Consider the following 26186-nt stretch of genomic DNA (forward strand, 5'->3'; position numbering starts at 1 on the left):
CTACAATCGCCAGCACCCTTAACAAACTATAGTTCTCGGGAGTCTTTGGGAGAAGCCTTGCGACTTAAACGTTTGGTGGGGAAACAAAGCTTGCCTTCTTCAGATTTTATTATGGATCGAAGCTACTATAATCCAAGAAATTACTCATTTATTCCACTTCTCTGAAACAAAATATGATCACTCTTCGTGGAATGCAAATATATCTCAGGGGAGGATGGTTTGCTTTATTTGTTTTGGTTTGGTTTTTTAAGCAACCTCATTTTCAGAGCAAATATAGCATCATTTGTGGACTTCTTGTTTCATTACTTCGTATGCTCCACAGCTGCTTTGCACTTGCCTAACACGGAAAGTCAGCGGCCTTATGTGGTAATTCTCCCTCATCCCCCATGCACCCAGCTTTGGAAGTATCTGTTAAAACTGCATTTGCACACACATACGCACAACCACTGCCAAGTTGTTGTTTTTAATAAAAAAAAATGTTGTTTTCTCTCCACAGCAAGACTGTTGTCTTGTAGAACAGCCTTGTTACTGATGTTGATTTTCAGCACCTGACACAAGAAGACCAACTGAAATGAGTTTGTCGCAGGGAAGTGAAAGCTGGTGTTTCCCTTGTGTCAAAAAGCATCATTCCACTCATATAATTGTCAGAAAGTTCTTCCTGATATTTAGTCAGAATCTCCTTTCTTGTAACTTGAATCCATTGGTTTAGGACCTACCCTCCAGAGCAGAAGAAAACAAGCTCGCTCTATCTTCCATTTGACAGCCCTTGAGATATTTGAAGGTGACTATCATACCTTCGATCACTGCAGATGGTGACAGCAGTCACGAAATTAAAAGACACCTGCTTCATGGGAGAAAAGCAATGACAAACCTAGACAGCATCTTAAAAAGCAGAGACATCACCTTGCCAACAGAGATTCGAATAGTTAAAGCTATGGTTTTTCCAGTAGTGATGTATGGAAGTGAGAGCTGGACCATAAAGAAGGCTGATTGCCAAAGAATTGATGCTTTTGAATTATGATGCTGGAGGAGACTCTTGAGAGTCCCATGGACTGCAAGAAGATCAAACCTATCCATTCTTAAGGAAATCAGCCCTGAGTGCTCAATGGAAGGGCAGATCCTGAAACTGAGGCTCCAATACTTTGGCCACCTCATGAGAAGAGAAGACTCCCTGGAAAAGACCCTGATGTTGGGAAAGATGGAGGGCACAAGGAGAAGGGGACAACAGAGGACGAGATGGTTGGACAGTGTTCTCGAAGCTACGAACATGAGTTTGACCAAGCTGCAGGAGGCAGTGGAAGACAGGAGTGCCTGGCGTGCTCTGGTCCATGGGGTCACGAAGAGTCGGACACGACTAAATGGCTAAACAACAACAACAACAATCATACCTTCTCTCAGTCTCCTCTTTCAGATCACTGCTTCCAAGTTTTGCAGGTGTGGGTGTGTGGGTAAAGGTGAAGGTAAAGGTAAAGGTAAAGGTAAAGGTAAATCAGCCGAGGGATCTTACGTTTGTCCGCAGACAGCTTTCCGGGCCATGTGGCCAGCATGACTAAACCACGTCTGGCGCAACGGAACACCATGAAGGAAACCAGAGCTCATGCAAGCGCTGTTTACCTTCCCGCCACAGCGGTACCTTTTTATCTGCTTCCACTGGCATGCTTTCGAACTGCTGGGTTGGCAGGAGCTGGGACAGAGCAACAGGAGCTCACTCCATTGCGGGGATTCGCACCGCCAAACTTCTGATCAGCAAGCCCAAGAGGCTCAGTGGTTTAGACCACAGTGCTCAGATAGATAGATAGATAGATAGATAGATAGATAGATAGATAGACAGACAGACACAAATAAGAGAAGTGGTAGAGTAAGCCTTATATTACCACTATGGATTTATATGTGTTATTAATTATTATATTTACATCCCACCTTTCTTGGATGGAGCATGCATCATATCATACATGGAAGTTATCTTCACAGGTAGCCATCAGCACTAAAAGTGCAGGTTGGGAAAAGAAGGGAAAGCATATGCAGTGAACAGAGTGCAGGAAACTTGAGGGATTCATGAAACTCTTCCTTGATGGTTTCAACCCACACATCCCCAGTTACCCTGAATGATTTTATTGGTGAAAATTTGGCTTGGCCCCTGGTTTAATCTGTTTATTTCTTTTACATTTATACCCCACCTTTCCTCCAAACAGCTCAGGGTGGTGTGCCTAGCTCTCTCGCTTCTATCGTCACAACAACCCTGTAAGGTAGGCAAGGCTAAGAGACAGTGGCTGGTCCATGGTCACCCAGTGTTCTTCATACCTGAGTGGGGATTTGAACCCTAGTTTATTATTATTATTATTATTATTATTATTATTATTATTATTAATACCCCATCCATCTGGCTGGGTTTCCCCAGCCACTCCGGGCAGCTTCCAACAGAACACTAAAATACTATAACCTATTAAACATTAAAAGCTTTCCTAAACAGGGCTGCCTTCAGATGTCTTCTAAAAGTCTGGTAGTTATTTTTCTGTTTGACATCTGGTGGGAGGGCGTTCCACAAGGAGGGTGCCACTACCGAGAAGGCCCTCTGCCTGGTTCCCTGTAACTTGGCCTCTCACAGCGAGGGAACCTCCAGAAGGCCCTCAGCGCTGGACCTCAGTGTCCGGGCAGAACGATGGGGGTGGAGACGCTCCTTCAGGTATACTGGACTGAGGCCGTTTACGGCTTTAAAGGTCAGCACAAACACTTTGAATTGTGCTCGTAAACGTACTGGGAGCCGGTGTAGGTCTTTCAAGACCGGTGTTATATGGTCTCGGTGGCCGCTCCAAGTCACCAGTCTAGCTGCCGCATTCTGGATTAGTTTCCAGGTCACCTTCAAAGGTAGCCCCACATAGAGTGCATTGCAGTAGTCCAAGCGAGAGATAACTAGAGCATGCACCACTCTGGCAAGACAGTCTGCGGGCAGGTAGGGTCTCAGCCTGCGTACCAGGTGGAGCTTCCCCAAGTCCTTGTCCAACACTCTAACCACTAGGCCATCTTTTGATACCTTTCAAAATAAAGTGTAAGGCAAATGAAGCCTTAGCAACTCAGATACTTTGTTCTCCAAGTTTCACGGTCAAGTGTGTGTGGTTTAGATGTGCAGGCGGCAATCCTTTGCGCACTTGCTAAGGTCCCATGGAGCTCAGCAGTATTTAGCACTGTGTGTTTAGGGCTCTAGTGGCTTTCTAAGAAGTTTTACCAATTTCAGAGGGAAGGTGAGTAAAGCTCGTTCCCCCTGGAGAAAAACACAGGCCTTCCTTTCGCTGACCTGGGAGGCCACCACTTCAAAAGTTTTGCTTAAGCTGCACCACACAAATATGTTTAGGAGAAGCACAAACATCTCTGCTAGAACTGGACAGCACATGCCAAAATATATAAAAACAACAAGCGGAAAGCCATCAAGAGTGCTGCTTCCTCAAGTAACAGAGACGTCGAGGTGGAAATGGAGTAAAACTTGGAACTTGTGCAATTCGTTCCAAAAAAGCAATGCAAAGGTACTTGCTTTTCCCCTGCCTTCCCCTACATGCCCCATTGTACAGTGGGGTCAAAACAACCATCTGGAAAGTGCCAAGAGAAACCTTGAAATGAACGGAGGGCTAACATGAAAGCTCAGAATCTACTCACTCTGGAAATGTTCCCCTGTTGATGTGGCATTTCAGATCTTTCTAATGCCCTTAGTTGATATTTTTAAGAATCAATGTAGGTGAGTCTCTCTCTCTCTCTCTCTCTCTCTCTCTCTCTCTCTCTCTCTCTCTCTCAGTGTGTGTGTGTGTGTGTGTGTGTGTGTGTGTGTGTTAGAATGATTTTTGGGGGGGGGAGTGATCACATTGCTTTTTTTATTGGTTCTCCAGACATTTACCACAATAGAAACAGTCCAGTTTCAAACAAAAGAGACAAGGATTCTCCTGAGGTTTGCCACCTCACGCTGCAAACAGCACATCAAACCATATGTTCCTGTTTCAGATGGTTTCCAGGTGGTCATATTCCACAAAGCTTGAATTCTGAAATGAGGGAGATGTGAGCTTTTACAGATCCTTCGGAATGCCTTTGGTTCATCCAGCTGAAGCTTAAGGAAAGCCCAATAGTCTTCTCACAAAGAGTTCTTGCAAATGTTTTATTTAAACTTTAAATCTACAAGGGTTATTTGTTTACTTCTTTCAGGAGATCTGATTAGCATATGGCTGGATCAATAACGGTGCTTGAATTTGGCAGCACAGTCTTCTAAGGCCTGGACTGAGCCTGTTATGTCAACACAGAGTAGGACCATTCCGAGAGGTGGGGGCAAACAAACAGAGGACTTGAATCCACTGGATCTAAAACCCCTTCATGATCTGAATGACACATACCTAGGACTCAGCTACATTAGTCAAAAAACAGCATTTTAAATGCTTTATAAACATTCAACACCAGATGGTGCTGCAGAGCACAAAACTTTTTTGAGCGATTTTACATAGGGTTTTTCCCCCTTTGTTATAACAATTTAATTTATGAGTTATTTATAGTGTTTTCCCCCTGTGTGTAGATCCACCCCTACAGCTGGGTCTAGAACCACTAATATCTGCAATAAATCTTTCCAGTCATCTTTAATTAAGCACTTGACTGCACATGCTATAGGACTGTGTACAAGATCATTCACATTTGCCATTAAAAACTTACTATTCGGGAATAAGCTTGCAGCTAATGTCTCATCGCAACTGCCCCATGTTACATAATAAATGGCATTTATTAAATTGCATTTGTTCTAGCAACTAGTTTGTTTTTTAAAAAAATCAGATTTATCTTTTTTAAGGAAGGAAAAGAAGAAGTTCTGAAGCAGTTGAGAATTGCCAGGACTGAGAGCTCAGTATTTTGACCCATGCTTCTTTGCTGCATATTCAGTGGATCATATGATTGCATATTGAAAATGTGCAATGACTTTTAAATTATATAGTTCAATTACTGGAACTGATCTGCTCCCCACACCTTCTGAAATTCCATAGCCCGGCTGCAAATTGCTACGATGACCTAACTGAGCAGGTTCTTAGTAGCTCAGGAGTTGTGATGCACATCACTCACTCAAAGCTCCCATGCTTGCAATGCTACTTTGATGATTTGAACAGAGGAAGCAGTTCTGTGTGAGTACGTTGGCTGTTCCAATGAAAAAGAATGCTGTAAGCCAGACATGTTAAGAGATCTATGCATACGAAGACATACACATGCACATTTAAATAATAAAAGTAGCCTCACATTTACACAGCCCACTGCAAGAAGTTAAAGCACTTTATTAAAGTAATCCTTCCTTCCCTATTTCCCAGGGACAGTCCCAGATTACCAAAAGCCGTCACGGTTTCAAATTTGATCCCAGAATGTCCCGCTTTTCCTTAGGGCATCCCTATTTTCATCAGAGAAATGTTGGAGGGTATGGTAGGACGTCCCTCTTTTCATCAGAGAATTGCAACCCCCGAGCCAATGAGATAAGTAACTATACAACCCTTAGAAGACATCTGAAAGCAGCCCTGTATAGGGGAGTTTTTAAATGTTTCTTTATGTTTTTAGATATGTTGGAAGCCACCCAGAGTGGCTGGGGCAACCCAGTCAGATAGACAGGGTATTTAAAAAAAAATAATAATTATCATTATGGGGGGAAAGGTAAAGGGACCCCTGACTGTTAGGTCCAGTTGCAGACAACTCTGGGGTTGCAGCACTCATCTTGCTTTACTGGCCGAGCAAGCCGGTGTACAGCTTCCAGGTCATGTGGCCAGCATGACTAAGTCACTTCTGGCAAACCAGAGCAGCACACGGAAACACCATTTACCTTCCCGCTGGAGCAGTATCTATTTATCTACTTGCACTTTGATGTGCTTTCGAACTGCTAGGTTGGCAGGGACCGAACAACGGGAGCTCACCCCGTCACGGGGATTCAAACCACCGACCTTCTGATCGGCAAGCCCAAGAGGCTCAGTGGTTTAGACCACAGCGCCACCCGCGAATAGAATATCCCTATTTTCATTGGAGAAATGTTGGAGGGTATGGAAATTAAGTGAGGCATCCCTAACTTCTTTTGGTGCACACAATGTTAGCTGGTTCTTTCAGAAGTTGACAGAAAGAGCACAACATGAAAGCAGCTGCAGGAGGAGGTCATAAACATGACACTGAGGGAAGAGGGCCAGCTTTCCCCATTTAAAATACCCCATTTTTGTTGTTGTTTTTCCTTGTTGAGAGAAACAGGCTGGTATCAAACAGGTAGTTGCAGTTTTCCCCTGGTGAAACAAGTAGTCATGAGGGGCAGGGGATGTGATTCAGAAAACTGGTGCCAGTAGAAAGAATACGATGGGTGGTGGTTAATATAGTGGAAGATTCCGCTCTCCCAAACAACATCTAAATTGGCCATATGAGCTCCTGCATGTTCCTCAAGGCAGAGATGTATTTCAAAAGCAACTCAGACAAGAATAATTTGGGAGTGTTTATTATTATATTAGGTCATTCAAAAGGCACAGCAACCGAACTCATGCAACCTCTTTCCCCCCTCCCCCTCCTCCTCCTTTCTCCTCCCAAATAGCTTCCGGATGGTATTTTCCACCTCAGAAACCGCTTACTTGATTGGTACCATATATTTGTTCTTTAGTCTATTCATCGATCATTCTCTTGAATTCAGCAAACAAGAGTTTGGGCTGCTTAGAAATGCATCCCGGCTGGGGAGGGCATGCCCTGACACGCAACTCATAATGTAGGTAAGAACTTGAACTCACTGGCGCCGCCTCATGATGCATAATTCCCTCTGGAGAATGCCACATACATTTGGCTTTCCTTACCTGTAAATTTGTAAGCAGATAAGTTACAAAGATTATTACAGTGGTACCTCAGGTTACAGACGCTTCAGGTTACAGACTCTGCTAACCCAGAAATAGTACCTCGGGTTAAGAACTTTACCTCAGGATGAGAACAGAAATCGTGCGGCGGCAGTGCAGCAGCAGCTGGAGGCCCCATTAGCTAAAGTGGTACCTCAGGTTAAGAACAGTTTCAGGTAAAGAACGGACCTCCAGAATGAATTAAGTACTTAACCCGAGGTACCACTGTAGTTGCTCAATACAATCAGCCATCAGTATAGCCAGATAGATGTGGGCAAGGGTAGGGGAGAGTAATCATTTTTTTAAAAAAAAATAATAATAAGCATTTTCTAAGCATACTGAAAAAGCATTTTTAATTATTTGACTCGGGGAAGACATTCATTAGCTCAGATGGCAGCACATGAGACTCTTAATCTTAGGGTCGTGGGTTCAAACCCCAAAAATAATTCATGGATTGCAGGGAGTTAGACTAGATGATGCTTGTGGTCCTTTCCAGACCGTACAAGTCTATGATTAGTACTCGTATTTATGTGCTGGCAGCACTGCAGCTTTTAGGCAACTTATGAAAGAATACCAAATCACAAATAAAAATAAAGAAAGAAACGTATCTGAAAAACAGCAGCAAACAACCAAATTCCTCCGTTATGCAAACCTGTTCATAAAAGCAAAATCCCCATAACACAATGACAAAAGTAAAAGTAAAGGTAAAGGGACCCCTGACCATTAGGTCCAGTCGTGACCGACTCTGGGGTTGCAGCGCTCATCTTGCTTTATTGGCCGAGGGAGCTGGCGTACAGCTTCCGGGTCATGTGGCCAGCATGACTCAGCCACTTCTGGCAAACCAGAACAGCGCACGGAAACGCCGTTTACCTTCCCGCCAGAGTGGTAGCTATTTATCTACTTGCACTTTGACGTGCTTTCAAACTGCTAGGTTGGCAAGAGCTGGGACCGAGCAACAGGAGCTCACCCCATTGCAGGCATTCGAACCGCCGACCTTCTGATTGGCAAGTCCTAGGCTCTGTGGTTTAACCCACAGCGCCACCCACATCCCAATGACAAAAGTAGCAACCTCAATAAACAACGATTGAAAACTAACAAAAGAAGATAGTAACACCAAAGCCCTAACTGCATGGGAAGGAATAATAGGCAGGAGATCTGACAAGCAGAGCACCTTGGAATATCAGATTTTCCTGCCTAATAGCTGCTGTTGCTGCTTCTCCTTGTAAACTTTATGAAGACATGTACTTTGCAATGTGAGGCAGAGATATCATGTTGCTTGCAAATGCACACAAGAGGAAATGTAAGCAGGGAGAGAAATATTCTAACATTACAGAATACCTGCACATAGAATTATAGAGTTGGAAGGGACCCTAAGGATCATCTACATAGTCCAACCCCCTACAATGCAAGAATATGCAGCTGTCCCAGGGATCAAACCTGCAACCTTGGCATTATCAGCACCACGCTCTAACCAACTGAGCTATCCAGACTTTGCAAATGCATCTTCATACTTGACTGTCCATATGCGTGCAGCAAAATTCTCATTTCTTTCCTGGTGATTTTAAACACACACATAAAACCACACAGACCTGCATCCCCGTGCTTCGAACAAAATCCCATATTCCTTTATGTCAGCAAATGAATGGAATTCTTGAATCCTGTTTAAGTGACTCTAATATCCTTCGTTGACTAAAATGGATCTGGGATGGACACTAGACCAAATGACTTGTTTGAAACTGTCAAGTTAGACACGAATATTTCAGAGATCATTATTTCCATCCAAAATGTAACATCCATGCAACATCTATTGTTCAATGTTAACCCAGAGCACCACCTATTGAATCGACGAGAACCATTTCCAAACAGCAAACACTCTTTAAATGTGGCAGAGCTCCCCCTGGAGGAACCATGAGGAGACTCTGTTGCCAATGCTGAAAAATTGACTCTTCCATGCAGCATCATGGTGGACAGTTATTCAACTATCGTAATATTAGTTTGGTTGAATGCTGTACTCATTTCTCAGATAGAAATGAATACAAAACAATAATAGATGCACCAAGTACTCCTTCAACCAGTCCTTCTTTAATTTTATTTTAAAACTACTTCACTATATACCGTATTTTTCGCTCTATAAGACGCACGTTTTCCCTCCTAAAAAGTAAGGGGAAATGTGTGTGCGTCTTATGAAGCGAATGCAGGCTGCACAGCTATCCCAGAAGCCAGATCAGCAAGAGGGATCGCAGCGCAGCACTCCCTCTAACTGTTCTAGCTTCTGGCTTAGCCACGCACAGCCTCTCCCGGGCAAAGGGAGCCTTCATCCCGGTGCCCTGCGGAGGCTTCGCCCGGCTATCCCAGAAGCCAGAACAGCGAGAGGGATCATTGTGTAGTGCTCCCTCTTGTTGTTCTAGCTTCTGGCTTAGCCCCTCAGTCCCTTCCCCCACCTCCTGGAAAAGCCCACAAGAGCCATGCGGAGCGTGTGTGCGGCTCTTTGGGGCTTTTCCCCGAGGAGGGAGAAGGGCAGCCCATCAGCTCTGCGCAGCTTGTGAAAGGAAGCGCTGAGCAGAGCCTGGGATGCATACAGGCTCTGCTCAGCACTCCCTTTAAAGATTTTTTTTTCTTACATTCCCCCTCTAAAAAATAAGTGCGTCTTATGGTCAGGTGCGTCTTATGGAGCGAAAAATACGGGTTGTGTGTGTGTATCCCATTTTCCAACAGCAATTGTCTCAATTGCCCTCTTCATCTTGTCATTTTATAGTGAGATTCATGCTTTGACAGTACTGTGCCAGCCATGCCACCTTGAAAATCCCACAGAGCATTTGGGGATCCCTCAGATTCCATCATTCTCTGGGGATGGGCCATCTCACCTGGCCAGCCCCTTCAGGAGGACTTGCTGTCAACAGCCACTGCATTGTATCCTGCATATGTAGGATCTCCAAAGTGGCTGGTGCAGGCATGGCCAAACTTGGCGCGCCAGATGTTTTGGGACTACAACTCCCATCATCCCTAGCTAACAGGACCAGTGGTCAGGGATGATGGGAATTGTAGTCCCAAAACATCTGGAGGGCCAAGTGCATGCAATGGGGCTCTTTTGGTATTGCTGCTTTTGAGCATTTGCTTAATGATGATCTAATCCAATACTGCATGGCTTGTAGGTCTGCTGAGATGAGATCTCAGTTTCTCCACAGAACCATAGAAAAACTAGGATCTCAGCAGACCCACAAGTCACGCAGTGCTGGGGCATAAACAAATGTTCAGAAGCAGCTGTGCTAGCTGTTTAATTGGCTTTTCAAACTTGGCTCTGTGAACCTTACCATTTTATTAGGGGAGCATCCCTTGCAGCAGACAAAATGGTGGCACTTCAAAGCCCCCTCTCTATCGCAGTAAGGCAATTAGTCATAGAGGAACACACTCAGGCAAAAGTCACGAGCAACGTGGCCTTCCTTCCTGCTGTGCATCTTGCTTTTGTGCTGCGAGATATTAGGAAAAGATGACAGACCGACCACGTCAGGTTGATGAAGGCAAAGCTGCCAAGTTCTCCTTTGAAAAAAATTAAAATCACAACTTAATAGGAAACATCCTAGACAGCTTAATAGATATGAGTCCCTGGGGGGTGGGGTGATCTAGTACCATATTTTTTCAGATTCTGTGACTCAACACTTTATTGATGACGAGCTGCCTAAAATAGAGATCTGAACAGCAACAGCTGCTGCAAATGGAATAAATGAGTAGCCACCTGATGCTCAAAGCCCTGTGAAATGGCAAGGTGTGGGATTCGTCAAACAAACAATTCCCTCTACCAACACCCAGTTTCATAGCAACTTGTTGGTGGGGACAAACAGACCACAACTCGCCCTTAGGCTAGCAGCAGGTGTGCCAACTCTAGGGTGCTGATGCGTCTCCGGGCCCCTCAATCTTTGTTGGAAAGGAGCTGCTGACCCCTCAGTGTTGAAAAGGCCCAACTAGTATTGAGCGTGTGCAATGTCACTCACAGCGTGCCACCATTTCAGCAACTGGCTCCTCCAGAATGCTCAGATTTCTCCAGAGCATACAATGTCTCGCGCGCATCGCTCGTGTGACATCACGCGCATGCAACATGCACTGCCGCCACCCCCCAAATTTTGGAGGCAACCTAGCATTAATCACCTCCCTGGCCCAGCTGGCCATCCCCTTCCTAGTTTTTGGTCATAACATAATACATATAACATGAGAATACTGCTTGAAAAACAACTCCAAAAGTCCTATTATTTATTTAAAACATTTATTTCACTTTTTTTATCACACTCAGAGCATCTTATATCAACTTATAATAAAACACTTTTTTAATAGTAAAGCCAAAGGAATAGATAAAACTAGATAATAGAAAATATGAACAATTCTAAACGTCCAAAAAGAGGATGCAAATCAATTTGGCAAATATACTCTTTTCAGTGTTTTAGTTACCCTTTTATGGTTCATGAAACATCTAAATCTTTTTCACATCATGGCTTTTCCTATTAACTTTTAAACTTTTTAACACAGCAGTCCCTTCGTAGGGACGATATGAATTCTCCTGGTCGAGCATCCATAAAGAATCACAGTTTTGAGGTCGAGGGGGTGATTTCTTAAGAGCTGCAATAGTTAAAACAATTTAAAACTGTGATGAAGACAACCTTGGATCACCCAACAGGGATGCACATGAAATCCTAGCCTTATGTTCTATACAACATTTCAAGTAGGATTGTAAAGAAATATTGGGAAATTCTTTCTATTAGGAATTATTTCTATTAGGAATGGTAGGAAACGAAATTAATAAGAGAGACTGTAAACTGTTTCAATATGCAGTGACTGCCGCAAGGATACTTCTGGCCCAAAGATGGAAACAGGAAGAAATTCCAACAGTGGAAGAATGGAGAAGGAAATTGACTGAATATGCAGAATTGGACAAATTGACTGGGAAGATTCGATATCAGAAAGACCAAAAGTTTATCGAGGACTGGGGGAAATTTACAGAATATCTGAAAAATATATGTGATGTACAGACAACGCTTGTTGGTTTTGAAGAGACTCTGTGAGATAGTAAGAAATATTGCAAAAAAGAGAGTAAGAGGAAAAGGAGTTGGGAAAGGCAATATCATGTTTAGAAATGCGTCAATAAATAGAAATTTTACGAAAGATTGACAGAGAAACTGAGGGAAGTCAAAAATTGAAGAATGAGTGCAAAATAATTTGTTGATTGTATACAATTTGTTTGGAAAATGAATAAAAATTATTTTTAAAAAAAGAAATATTGGGAAATGATTTACAATGAAATGAAAAAGATGTTTAAAAAAACCTTTGTTTTTTTTTAAAAACTGGAAGCTTTCTTACTAGGTATTACAGGAGCGGACTTACCAAAATCACAAAAGAACTTATTTATGTACGCAACTGCGGCCGCACAAACATTATTAGCACAACAGCTGAAAGAAGAAGGTGTCCCAGTTAAAGAAGAGTGGCAACTCAGATTAATGGAATATGCAGAAATGGTGAAATTGACAATGAAACTAAGAGGAAGAGACGACAACGAATTTAAAGAAGATTGGAGGGAGTTCATTGCATATATACAGAAGCAATGTACACCAGTTAATATATTAGCAGGGTTCTGAGATGTCAGGGAACTGCCATCGGAGCCAAGAGTGGAGGTAAGGCTCCCCAACGATGCAGGAGAGGGGACCAGCAGGGAGAGAGAGAACACTTCCTTTGGGGAAGGAAATCGGCGTGACACCAGGAAGAAAGGGGAGCAGGGAAGGACTTCGGAGAGATGGCTCCAAGACTCTTCCGCAGAGACCAGCGGGGAGAGCCCAGGACCTCCGCTGGCCACGCCCACTCTGCGCAGAAGACTTCCACGCAGGGAAGCTAGGCGGAGACTTGGCGTCAAGCAGCTTTTATGTTGGAAGAAATTCAGGAAACACCCACTGACGGATTCTGCCAGTGACTGACACAGCCACGGAGAAAGGGCTGTCCAGCCAGGGAAAGGTTTAGCCAGACAACGTTGCCTAGAGCAGCAGCCCCCTTACGCACGAGCAACCCCAATTCCCTTTACATGAGACTACTTGTAATTTAACTATGAATGGACAATAAGTAATTTGAATGGTTTATAACTCTACAATGGACATGTGGTATGTTGATAAACAATGGAACCAAGGAAGGGACTAGAGGGAAGTCAATTTGTTTTATTTTGTTTTGATTTTATATTGTTACTATTTTTATCTTTGGTATTGTTAAAAAATTAATAAAACGTTACTTAAAAAACAATATTTCAAGTGGCATTACTTGAACGGCATCTTTAGTGAAGATCAGGGCATCAAGATGAAACATGTTCGAGACCGCTTGGGGAGCCTGTGTGAGGTTGAACGCCATTTTAAGATCAGTGTTTGCTGCCGGTAAGATCTAATGAAAGCCATGCTTGCGGAGCAATGAGCACTACGTGCTAATTGGCATTTTATGTAACTGCAAAGTGTGCCATAAGTCTTCAGTTTAGCATAGCAGTGCTAATTGCCACACAGATTGCACACTTGGTGAGAAGGAGGGTGCTTTGCTGGGAACTGAGCTGCGGAGAAAAGGAAGGAAGCTGTTTGCCAGCTGTCAAATCTTGAGAGGGCCAAACTAGACCTGATGCTAAATGCATTTTAAAAAATTGCAGTTGAGTATATGATGTCCTCCTTCCCCTTCCTAATTAGCACATTTTACCTCATATGTTTTTATGGCCACATTCACGCCATACATTGAAAGCACTATGATGATACCACTTTAAACAGTCACGTGGCTTCCCACAAAGAATTCTGGGGGCTGTAGTTTCTTAAGGATGCTGAGAATTGTTAGGGGACTTATGTTCCCGCACAGGGCTACACTTTCCCAGAGACCCCAGCAAAGAGGAATTGTTCCTCTTGGGATTTAGCAACTCATAGAAGGATAGTGGCCCAGAAGGAATCAGATCCAAAGGATGGGTAGAAAACAGTATTTCCGTGGTAGAGAAAGAAATTTGATTTAGTTCACATTTAAAGACAAATCTATCTACAGTGGTACCTCGGGTTAAGTACTTAATTCGTTTCGGAGGTCCATTCTTAACTGGAAACTGTTCTTAACCTGTCGCACCACTTTAGCTAATAGGGCCTCCTGCTGCCGCCGCGCCGCCGGAGCACGATTTCTGTTCTCTTTTTTTTTTTAATAAATTTTTATTGATTTTCCAACATATAATATAACACAATACAACTAACAACTAACAACACATAAACAAACAAACATATAAACACGTATAATTTCTTAACCTCTTTTTCTTAAACCTTGTTTCAACGACTTCCCCATACCTCCCTTTTCTGCATCCCTGTTTTAAACTTTTCCAGCAACCCCTAATTTCAATACTTGTAATTCAGTTTCTAATCTTTTTCCTCTTACCCAATTATTTATCACTGCAATTCTGTTTTACATTACCCATGACATTTTAGCACTCATTAATTTTACAACAGTTCTTAAGATAAACTTTAAATTTCTTCCAATCTTCTTCCACCGTCTCTTTCCCTTGGTCGCGGATTCTGCCATTCATCTCAGCCAGTCCCATATAGTCTATCACCTTCGTCTGCCACTCTTCCAGCGTGGGTAGTTCTTGTGTCTTCCAATACTTTGCTAAAAGAACTCTTGCTGCTGTTGTAGCATACATAAAGAACGATTTCTGTTCTCATCCTGAAGCAAAGTTCTTAACCTGAAGCACTATTTCTGGGTTTGCGGAGTGTGTAACCTGAAGCATATGTAACCTGAAGCGTATGTAACCCGAGGTACCACTGTAATCAGCACTTTCTGAAAAACTATGCAAACCAAAGCATAGCCATCCCCTTGAAATTCACAATTCTCTGAATTTTGCAACGCAGTGTGCTGGACGGTAAACTGCATAAACTGCATAAAACTGCATATATTTATGAAATCAACATACAAAAGGTAATACATTAGGGATAACTGCATTGCAAAATGGTGTGTGTTAGGCAGAATTGCATACAGAAATATGAATATTAATATAAGTACACACAGAAATGCTGATAGATTTTTATGACTGAAAGTCACAAACCGATGTGGAAAAGAGCTTAATTTTAAGATTGGAAAAATGAGAAACTAAGAGAAACTGACATTGACAGATTCACCCACCCCTGTTTAGCAGGCACATCTAGTCTCACCCTTGTGTGAGAAGCTGTGCCTGCTTCCCCCTCTTCTGCACAATTATTAAGATCTGTTTGCCCTCGAAACATTAAGCACAGAGATCAAAACGGGAAAACGCTACTGCCATTTTATTCAGCAGAAACCCATTGGGCATAGGCTCAAGATCAGGTGGGTTAGGGGTCCCTTAAGACTGCTTAACATTGCAAGAATAATCAGGATGGATGAAGAACAGTGTGATGTACATTCCCCCCAGTGCATATGTATATCTGAAGCAGGTCTGATGCATAGCTGTCAATGTTTCCCTTTTCTTAAGGGAAATTCCCTTATTCCGAATAGGATTCCTCGCAAGAAAAGGGAAAAGTTGACAGCTATGGATGGAATGATTGTAAGGAACTACGTATGGGTGGTCATGCTAAATTCACTCCCATGGAGAGTACAAGGATGTGAGTTTGTGCATGTGTTGCATGTGTCATGCTAGAAGCTGTGGAGTTACGATCACTAGTGACTTGATCATGTATAAATAAATGTTTGTACCAGAAATTAGCAAAGCAGAGATTTCATCACCACACTCCACCTTCCCCCAGTTGTTGTTTTCTAACTTGCAGGTTAAACAGGAAGTTTTCTGCAGGATGTGCCAGTATCCTCTGTTCGTGTTAATAACTTTAACACTTCGCTTTCCTTTTCTCCCACGATAAACTTAATGTTTCCTCCCAAGAGCTCTGACTTTGGATTTCCTGCAGCAGGCCAAAGTGTTTCATTCTTTTAACTCCTTAAAGAATCTATCTATTTCTCAGGACACTTTAAGGAAGCCTGTTGCAGTATCCGTTGTATTCCAGAGCTACCTTTTCTTCAGCTCTACACTTCTATGATGCTATGATTCTATGCAATGTTGATTCATTTATTCATAGTCTCCTACAAAATACAAAGTAACTCATTAAACAAAGGGTGCTGGCTGCTTACAGCCCTGGAACCAGCTGTATTCTCCGATAGGAATGCACTTTGTGTTCTATGTAATTATTCTGGGTGGTCCCAATTTTATCCTGATTGCAAATATGTGTAAGTAGCAGCTAAATACTGCAGAGCTGCTATGGGAGCATGTGTTTCTTGAGAAAGGGCTTGCCTAACCAGCTTGAGAAGCGAACTTTATGATATTTTAGACAGGACTTTTTGCTGTTTTCATCTGGACTGGACTGATGAGGAGCCAGTGGAAAGCATTCAGAATTGGAAAAGGTGGCACTTGGATGCCAGATTCACCTACTTTGTGATTTCAGACAACTACATAGGGCAGGACGGATCTCCCTTATTTAGCCTGTTTCAGTTTCTTAGCCTATGCGTCGTTATCTCCCAGGCAACCCACTAATAGGACATTAGACTTCGGGTGATACTAAGGGTCTTGTCAGAGGCCTCGGGGAAGTCAATATATAATGAATAAGTGCAACAAATCAATTCACAGCTTGCAAACTGGGCCAGTCATCCAGCCAGATTCATCGAGAAGTTGCACAGCATTTAAAATCATTGGCATGAATCATCACCTTTACCACAAGTTCATTCACCTCTGTAGGGCTGGGGGAGAAATTCAATTGGCATTTTAAAGCAAACCTACAAAATTGCACTTTCCAGAACAATACGCAAACTCAAATACAACCATCCTTAGCCCTTCTCTCAATTTTGCTCTCTAGTTCTCCAGCCAAGTCATATATACATAAAGTGGACATAAAGTCTCCATAACAGTGTAAATATTGGTGAAAATAACATATAAACGTGCATGAAATGAGAGGGAACTGCTTTGCAAAAAAATGTGTTTATTAGGCAAAATTGCATACAAAAAATACATATTTTGCATTAGGAGAAATTTGCACTAAAATGCTGGTGAATTTTCATGTGGGCTTTTTTAAAAAAAATCTGCAAACTGATGTGGAAGCATGGATAACTGAATGTAAGGTGGAAAAAATTAGAAACTGAGACAAATCAACATGGACAGATTCACCCATCCCTATTCCCCAGTGACCTCCCGGCTTTTCAACAAAAATGTTTTCAGGGACAAGCGCAGAAGGTTGCTGAATGCAAACAAAGGATTTTGAGACTGTCCATGCTGACTCTTTTGAGTCCTGAGTCATCTCTTACCATCCCCTTGATCTAATCGAGCTGCTCACCAGGGATGTGAAAGGAGGGGCTAGCCTTGGTAATAATAATAGCTCAAAAACAAACTCTGGAAACAGCGACTCATGAACTAGTTCAGGGAGGATGTTGTTTATATGTTAGATCCTGTTTTCTTCCTTGAGCAAAATGCTTCCCCTACCAGGTGCTTCTCCCAGAAATGCTACCCCTCCCTTTGCATGCGGAGAGCCCCGGGGCAACTTCCTGTCGCTTCTGTGTGAAAACCCAGCCGCTGAGAGGCAAGTGGGAATGCAGCGCGCCTGTCAAAGGTTATCTTCCCACCTGCGCTGCAACTCTCCGACGCAATAGGGGTCACTGTTGTCTGTTTAAGGTCACATGCATTATGTGACTCGGGCAGCGTCCTCTTCTGCTGTGCAAGAGGCTGAGTTAGAAAGAGATAAAGTGAAGCACGTTTTAATTCAAAGGCCCCTGCAATGTGACGTTATATGGGAGTACAGAACGCAGTGGCGCTGTGGTCTAAACCATTGAGCCTCTTGGGCTTGCTGATCGGAAGGTCGGCAGTTCGAATCCCCGCAAAGAGGTGAGCTCCCGTTGCTCGGTCCCAGCTCCTGCCAACCTAGCAATTTGAAAGCACGTCAAAGTGCAAGTAGATCAATAGGTACCACTCCGGTGGGAAAGTAAACGGCGTTTCTGTGCGCTCTGGTTTCTGTCACAGTGTTCCGTTGCACCAGAAGTGATTTAGTCACACTGGCCACATGACCCAAAAAGCTGTCTGTGGACAAACGCTGGCTCCCTCGGCCTGAAAGCGAGATGAGCGCCGCAACCCCATAGTCGTCTTTGGCTGGACTTAACCATCCAGGGGTCCTTTTGTTGTTGTTTAGTCGTTTAGTCGTGTCTGACTCTTCATGACCCCATGGACCAGAGCATGCCAGGCACTCCTGTCTTCCACTGCCTCCCGCAGTTTGGTCAAACTCATGTTAGTAGCTTCGAGAACACTGTCCAACCATCTCGTCCTCTGTCGTCCTTTACCTTTTTTTATATGGGAATCTCTCCTGGGCCCGATTCATACACTCTGCCAGCAGCACAAGTGGATGTACTTGTTGCAAATGTCTGCTGTCCCAAATAGCACAAAGCAGGGAGGGGGAGCTTATGGTCCTCTAAATGTTGTAGGACTACAACTCCCATCTGCCCCAGGCAGGAGTTGCAGTCCAGCAACATCTCAAGGGCTGTACAGGTCCCATACCCTCCAACATTTATCTGGTGGAGATAGAGGCATCCTATTCAATACTACCACTAGTAATAATGATGTTGATAATATTTATACCCCACTCATCTGACCGGGTTGTCCCAGTCACTGTGGGTGGCTTCCAACAAATCTAAAAACATAATAAAACATTAAACATTTTTTTTTAAAGTCCCTATACGGGACTGCCTTCAGATGTCTTCTAAATGTTGTATAGTTATTTATCTCTTTGGCTCAGGGGTCACATAACATTTCTCTGATGAAAATAGGGACATCCTAAAGAAAAACAGAATGTTCTGGGATCAAATCTGAAACTAAGATGGCTTCTGTAAATCCAGAATTGTCCCTGGAAAATAGGGACACTTGGAGGGTCTGAAATCCCCAAATCCTGCAATAGAAGAAAGCAGCCAAACAGGCCTACCAGAAGATACATTCATAGCCCACCTTTCACCTTGGCCATAAAAATATTTCATTATTTGACCAATTTTCACATAACACTGTTCAGATTTTTATGCCAAATTTTGACACTCAGGCCATCTACCTAATATTGTCAGGGATGGAGTGCTATATGTTGGTTTTCAGTTTGTTTGCTTTCCGCAAAGTTATTATGTGCTGCTGTATGGGGGCATAAGGTTCACCGATGAATCAGTGAAAGGATGGATGTGGTTTGATTTCCTGAAATGTGGAGCTATAATTTTTATTGATTTATAAAAGTATTTGTATGTTGCCTTTAGAGCTAAAAAGAGTCCCCCAAGTGGCATACATTAAAATACTGTACTTTTTCCTGTATAAGACAAGGGTTTTTTACTTAAAAAATAATGTTAAAAAAGGAGGGTAGTCTTATACACGGCGGCAATCTCCTCCCCCCCATTTTCTTAATTTTGAGTCCCCCAAAATAGGGGGCATCTTATACACTTTCTTCCATAAAGTAGACAACATGCAAATATATATACCTTTTTAAAAAACATTTTTTTAAAACATGAATTGAATATTGCAAAATTTCAACCATGGGTGCATGGGTGGGGAATATCATCTTGGAGAGCTCAGAAATGAATAATAAATTGCGATGTTTAAAATCAGGTGGGGGAAATGGGTGATTAGAGCATTGGTCTTCCCAATGTTGTATGAATCTTTCTCAGATACACCTTGAAACACAGAGGATAAGTGCCAGACGTAGCCATCTGGCAGCCTTTAGAAAGTCGAATGAGGACAGGACTCTCCTTGTGAAATATAAATAAATATATCCAACATCCTCTTGTTACAGGTTTATGGCAATGAAAACACAACATATGCCTCGGGAGAAACGGGGGGGGGGATGCCCAGCGGAAAACTACATCGTGTCTTTTTTAACATCTCTCGCTTCCTTCTCAAGAATCACAAGAATTTCCGCCCAGCCCTTTATTTCCTACACACACTTTAAAAAGATGGTCAAGAGTCTGCTTCGGGTTTGCCTTCTGGATCAAGCAGCCCTGGCTTGACATGTGACGCAGAATGTTCAGACACATTTATTGTTTGTTTTGGATCGCAAAGAAATATTGCTCTCGGGTGCACAGTTCCCACAGTCAACAACATACACAGTACGCCAGTGTTGTTGTTGTTGTCGTTCCTGGTTTTTGTTCACATAGGGCTTGTGAAAGGAGGAAACAAACACAAGCAAGTGAAAACCTATGTACATTGTAGCAGAATGCTTCTTTTTAATGTATGGGCATGATCCAGCCACAACGAAGCTCGATTCATTATGTCAGAATTACGGATGTGCTTAAGTCTCTCCCACTGAAACATATGAACAGACAGCTTATAGATGCAGACTTTCTTTGGATAAATACAATGATATTTGGAATGAGTTTGCACAGAGTTTATTAGGTCATTGACAATTATATGTGCATTAGGATAATAAGAATATGCACATCTGTGTATTAATGTATGGTAATGTAACAATCTTTTTCTTTTTTTTCATTCTCTCACTTGTTTATTTATTTTTGCTCTCTATCTTTTTATAAATGAAATTCTTCTAATAAAATGTTACTTGTAATACTAATAATAATACAGTGGTACCTCGGGTTAAGAAGTTAATTCATTCTGGAGGTCCGTTCTTAACCTGAAACTGTTCTTAACCTGAAGAACCACTTTAGCTAGTGGGGCCTCCTGCTGCCGCCGCGCCACCGGAGCACGATTTCTGTTCTCATCCTGAATAAAAGTTCTTAACCCGAGGTACTATTTCTGGGTTAGCAGAGTCTGCAACCTGAAGCGTCTGTAACCTGAAGCATCTGTAACCCGAGGTACCACTGTAATGATAATAATAATAATAATAATAATAATAATAATAATAATAGTCTGTCCCATTGAAATTGCTTAACACTGGCTATATCATGTCAAATCTTCATAATAATAAGCATGTGGGGGAGGCATTGCTTCCTCCCCTGAGCATTCTGGGTAGGTAAGCAGGTAGAACGAAAAACACAACACAACACAAATGCAATCACATGTCTTCCATTCCTCCAGGCAAGAAACAGGCCAACAGAATAGCACATTAGACTCGCTTCACTTCCTGCATTCGCCACATTTGCCCAAGCCAGCCTGCACATCTTTCCTGTAGTTGCAGGAACCTGGCAAGGCTCTGCACATTGTGGCCAGAATATAAGCATAACTGCTTCACACCCCATGGTTAGAAAGATGCTAAGGAGGACTTTAAGCAGTGCCCCTCCAGCTTATTGATTGATGGAACATGGAGTCGATGTGTTCAAGATCCAAGGTGGAAATCATGTCTCAGCTGCACTCAGTAGAAGGGCATCTGTTTTGCATGCAGTCCTGTCATCTCCACATTCAGCTGGAAGAGGCTCCTGCCTGAAACCTCAGGAAGCCGCTGAAAGTAAATGAAGGTTATTTTGAGCTTGATTGACCAATGGTCTGAATAGCTCAGTTGGTTTGAGCGTGGTGCTGATAACACCAAGGTTGCAGGTTCGATCCCCGTCTGGGACAGCTGCATATTCCTGCAGGGTCCCTTCCAGCTCTCCAAATCTATGAAAATCTGGTTTGTAAGGGAATTTGTAATGCGTCCCTTTAATTATAAAAATAGCATGCAAGAACCAAAGAACTTTATGGCAATAGAGAAAGGAAGGGAAATGTCAAAAGAGTACATAATGGGCTTTCAGAGGTGTCAAAAGGAAGCAATCTGACGTCTAAAGACGAGAAAGGTGGGGGTATAACAGTTCATTGGTTAATATGGCTCATGCACGCTGAGGCTATTTAGAAACTTAGCAGCAACTTAAAAATAAAATGAAATATAAAGACTGCATCCTGTATCCAATGCCTGCAAGTGACACAAACAGGAAGAATTTGGAATGCGCCTCCCCGTTCTACACTTCGTTCTAGATCCGCTGCCACTTCTACAACATTGGAACTCTTCTACATTTGAGTCGTTGCCAACAATGGGAAAATTAGAGTAGCCCAGGCTCAGTTTTTTGTTGTTTTCGTTTGAAGAAAAGGTTTATAAAACTCAGGGATCCTTCTACCATTGGGCAGACTGAGGTAGCTACCTCAGTTGGCCAATACTAGGGGCAGGAGATATTAGGAATTCCCATGCCCTGTAAGCTAGCCTGCTGCCATCATGTACAGTCGTGTACAGTCGAAGACATTGTCCCATTGTCAGTGTTGAAGGAAGATTCAGCTACTAGTTCAGTCAGATTTGGTACATGGAAAGGAGAGGAAACCCTCCTGGCCTTCACCTCAGGCAGCCAAACGTCTTGGTCCGGCCTGTTAATGCTTGTACTCCTGAGCCACCTTATTTCCTTTGCTCAGCCAAATATTTACTTAAAGGTAAAGGTAAAGGGACCCCTGACCGTTAGGTCCAGTCGTGACCGACTCTAGGGTTGCGGCACTCATCTCGCTTTATTGGCCAAGGGAGCCGGTGTACAGCTTCTGGGTCATGTGGCCAGCATGACTAAGCCGCTTCTGGCGAACCAGAGCAGCGCACAGAAATGCCATTTACCTTCCCGCCGGAGCGGTACCTATTTATCTACTTACACTTTGACGTGCTTTTGAACTGCTAGGTTGGCAGTCAATGTCACTGCCAATACTGGGGTACATGGACTAATGGTCTGACTGTATGAATGAATGAATGAATCAATCAATCAATCTTTATTTGCATCAGCCATCGAACATAGCAATAAAACAACAATACAATATACAAAGAACAGAAATAAAAAGTCCATTATATAAAATACACATTGGGGTTTTGAATCAATAGTCAAATGGTGGATCTTATTCTCACTGCCCCAGCTAAAAACCTCGCAACCTTTGCTGTCACCTGCTCATCTTGATCTGCCAAGAGAAAGGACACTGTGGCAGTGGTTGGGTGACCCAGAATGGACAATAAAAGAGGGGTGATAATTTCATTCCTCAAGTCTTTATAAAGAGTGCAAGCCAGAAGGGCATGCGCCACCGATCCGGTACTGCCATCTCCACAGGGACATAGTCTGACAGTATAAGGTAGCTTCCCTTGTTTCTTGCAAAAGCCTAAGTCCAGTAATACCTTGTCCCTGAATCCTGTTGCATTTGGAACAAAACTTTCCTGTGTATTCTCCCTCCCCGTACCCAAATATCTGATTTTCTATATAGCATTTTGTGCTTCTCCTTTAATCTTGAATGAAAGCATGACCCTCTCACATACGGTATTACTACTCTGTTTTGGCACCAGCAATTTCCCGCAGGCTGGAGGTTAAATTGCCACATTACCTCGTACGTACCCTGTTTGAAGGAAGAAATTTTTTTGCTTCTGTTGCTTACTGGCTCCTTTTTCACATTAGTCTGCTCAAACTTTTGATTGCTGGAGCAAAAATATCCTTTACTTAATCCTGCAGACTTCAGCTAAGAGCCCCGGACATAGCCAGGCTAGCAGCAGAAACAGAGAAACATATGAGGCCTTTCCATGACCTTTCCGAGGTTTCTTATTACTCCAATTTTCTGCCGCAATCAATCATGCTGTTCAAAGCTCCTAATAAGTTTGGTTAGCCAATGTAGAATAGTTACAGCTTTTTGGATTTTCCAGAGGAGGCAAACTTACTGGAAAGATAACACACAATAAGATTAATGTGCACAATGTTGGAGAACTATGATTATGCATCCAACACTCTTTATTACCCTGTTCTACATAGGTCAGAAAAGCCAAGGCTTATTTTGATCTCTCTTACGGCAGCAAAAGCAAGTCCACAAAAGGAAAGATAACTAAAATAATTGAAAAGGTGTTTACTGATATGGAATCCCTGTCTCAGGCTGCAATCCAAATCCGTCTTGGGCTGCGCATGTGTGTGGGGTGTAATAATAGTAGTAGTAGTAGTAGTAGTAGTAGTAGTAGTAGTTTTATTGTTTATATCCCGCCCATCTGACTGGGTTTCCCCAGCCGCTCTGGGCAGCTTCCAGCACATATAAAACATAATAAAACATCAGACATTAAAAACTTTCTCATGCAGGGCTGCCTTCCTATGTCTTCTAAAAGTCAGATAGTTGTTTATTTCCTTGACATCTGCTGGGAGACCGTTCCACAGAGAGGGTGCCACTACCGAGAAGGCCCTCTGCCTGGTTCCCTGCAGCCTCACTTCTCGCAGTGAGGGAACTGCCAGAAGACCCTCGGAAGTGTACCTCATTGTCTGGGCTGAATGATGGGGATGGAGATGCTCCTTCAGGTATACCGGGCTGAGACCATTTAGGGCTGTCAAGATCAGCAGCAACACTTTGAATTGTGCTTGGAAACGTACTTCTACAGTGCGGACCTCCCGCTTCAGGAGTGGTAGCTCCTGCAGTCAATCGGAAGCCGTGCCTTGGTTTTCAAACCATTTCAGGAGTCAAATGGAATCGATTAAGTTTGACAACCAAGGTACGCCTGTACATTCAATTCAGCCTGACCATTCCCACCTGCCACCCACATAGTCTGAACAGAAGCACAGCTTGGCCTTGACTGTGGTTTGAAAGGTGAGCTATCTGCTTCAGGTCCATACTAAGAAGGAAATAATCCTGGGGGCAACTTCTCAGTCAGTACTGGTCAGTAAAAAATAGCATGAAATTGTGGAGGCCAGTTTCCATGCTCTGAGCCTTGTGAGTTTTCATGGACATCTCAGCACAATAGGCTACCCTTTCATGAGAAATGCCCAAACAGAGGAAACATCCAAGCAACGAAGGGAGGGGGAGATGGTGAAATGAGAAAAAGAAGCTTCCTTCATTTATAATCCACGATCAAAAGCCCAAGTGATGCATAAAATTGTTCTTCATTCAGCTCAATGCACAGCTTTTCACGGCAGCAGGAAGGAAGGAAGATGCAACTTTCTCAGCTAGATGGAAATTGGAGCTTATTTCCAGATCTCACAGGTCAAGAGGTGATGGCGGGGAAAACAAGGTGACATGCATCTAAAAATATGTCTCAGCTTTGCTGGAAGAGGGGAGGGGGGCTTTTAACAACACAAGCAGAGGTGGAAGAAGACTAAAATAAGACCAGAATGTCCATAGGGGGTCAATATGGTAGCATCTTGAACAGGTGTCTGGGAGTGGAGTAACTCCAAAAGAGGAAATGAGATCTGGAAGCAGGTGCTTGCAGATGAACAAAGAGAGACTTCAGCAAGGCCAGATTTAAAGACGGATTCACAGTGAAGGCTGCATTTGAGGCTGCTTCGTGGGAAGGCCATGCTTCCCTGTCCACCGGTTTTCATATCCAAGATTAGGCTCAGAAGTCTTGCACACAGATTTCCTCACACCAGTCAATCCCAAGGTGCCCTGCCTCTCGGATAGCATGCTATATTGGAAATGCTTTGCTTCTTCATAATGATTAGGCTACCACATTTTCTTGGACGCGGGTGGCACTGTGGTCACTGAGCCACTTGGGCTTGCTGATCAGAAGGTCGGCAGTTCAAATCCCCAAGACAGAGTGAGCTCCCGTTGCTCTGTCCCAGCTCCTGCCAACCTAGCAGTTCGAAAGCACACCAGCGCAAGTAGATAAATAGGTACCACTGCAGCGGCAAGGTAAACGGCGTTTCCGTGTGCTCTAGTTTCCATCACAGTGTCCCATTACACCAGAAGTGGTTTAGTTATGCTGGCCACCTGACCTGGAAAGCTGTCTGTGGACAAACGCCGTCTCCCTCGGCCTGAAAACGAGATGAACACCACAACCCCATAGTCACATTTGACTGGACTTAACTGTCCAGGGGTCCTTTACCTTTTTACCTTTTTATTTTCTGGCAAATACAATTTAAGAGTAATTTCGCATGAACAAAAACCTGACACTATGCTTTGTGTGCTGGGGGGTTTTCAAGGTGCTCTGTGTGGGAAGTGAGACAGATACTCTTGCTTTTTTTTATAATTTGGACATCATCTCCAGACTTAGCATCCTCAACACTCAGGCTTAGAAACATACATATATAAGTTTGTTCTTGGTATGAGCTTTCTCTAAGGTGCCACTGGACACACACACACATATATATGTGTGTGTGTGTATGTCCAGTGGCACCTTAGAGAAAGCTCATACCAAGAACAAACTTAGTTGGTCTCTAAGGCGCCACTGGAAAAAAAAAATTATATATATTTCCACTGTGTCAGACCAACACGGCTACCTACCTGAATCTAGAACTCAGGCTTAGAAGTAACTTGATTCAATTTGTGGAAAGAGATGGGCAAAAGTGTTGATTCTGGATTCTCAACTGAATATGGCAACCCTACATGAAATCCTTGAAGACCTGTTATTCCATCACCTCCCAGTTATTAACTGCATTGTCAGATTCAGTTGCTTTATGGGTCCGTTTTACAGCACTTACAGTTCCCACATGGAA

This window comes from Podarcis filfolensis (assembly GCF_964270895.1).
Source record: "Podarcis filfolensis genome assembly, chromosome: 2".
In the NCBI taxonomy this organism is placed as follows: Eukaryota; Metazoa; Chordata; class Lepidosauria; order Squamata; family Lacertidae; genus Podarcis; species Podarcis filfolensis.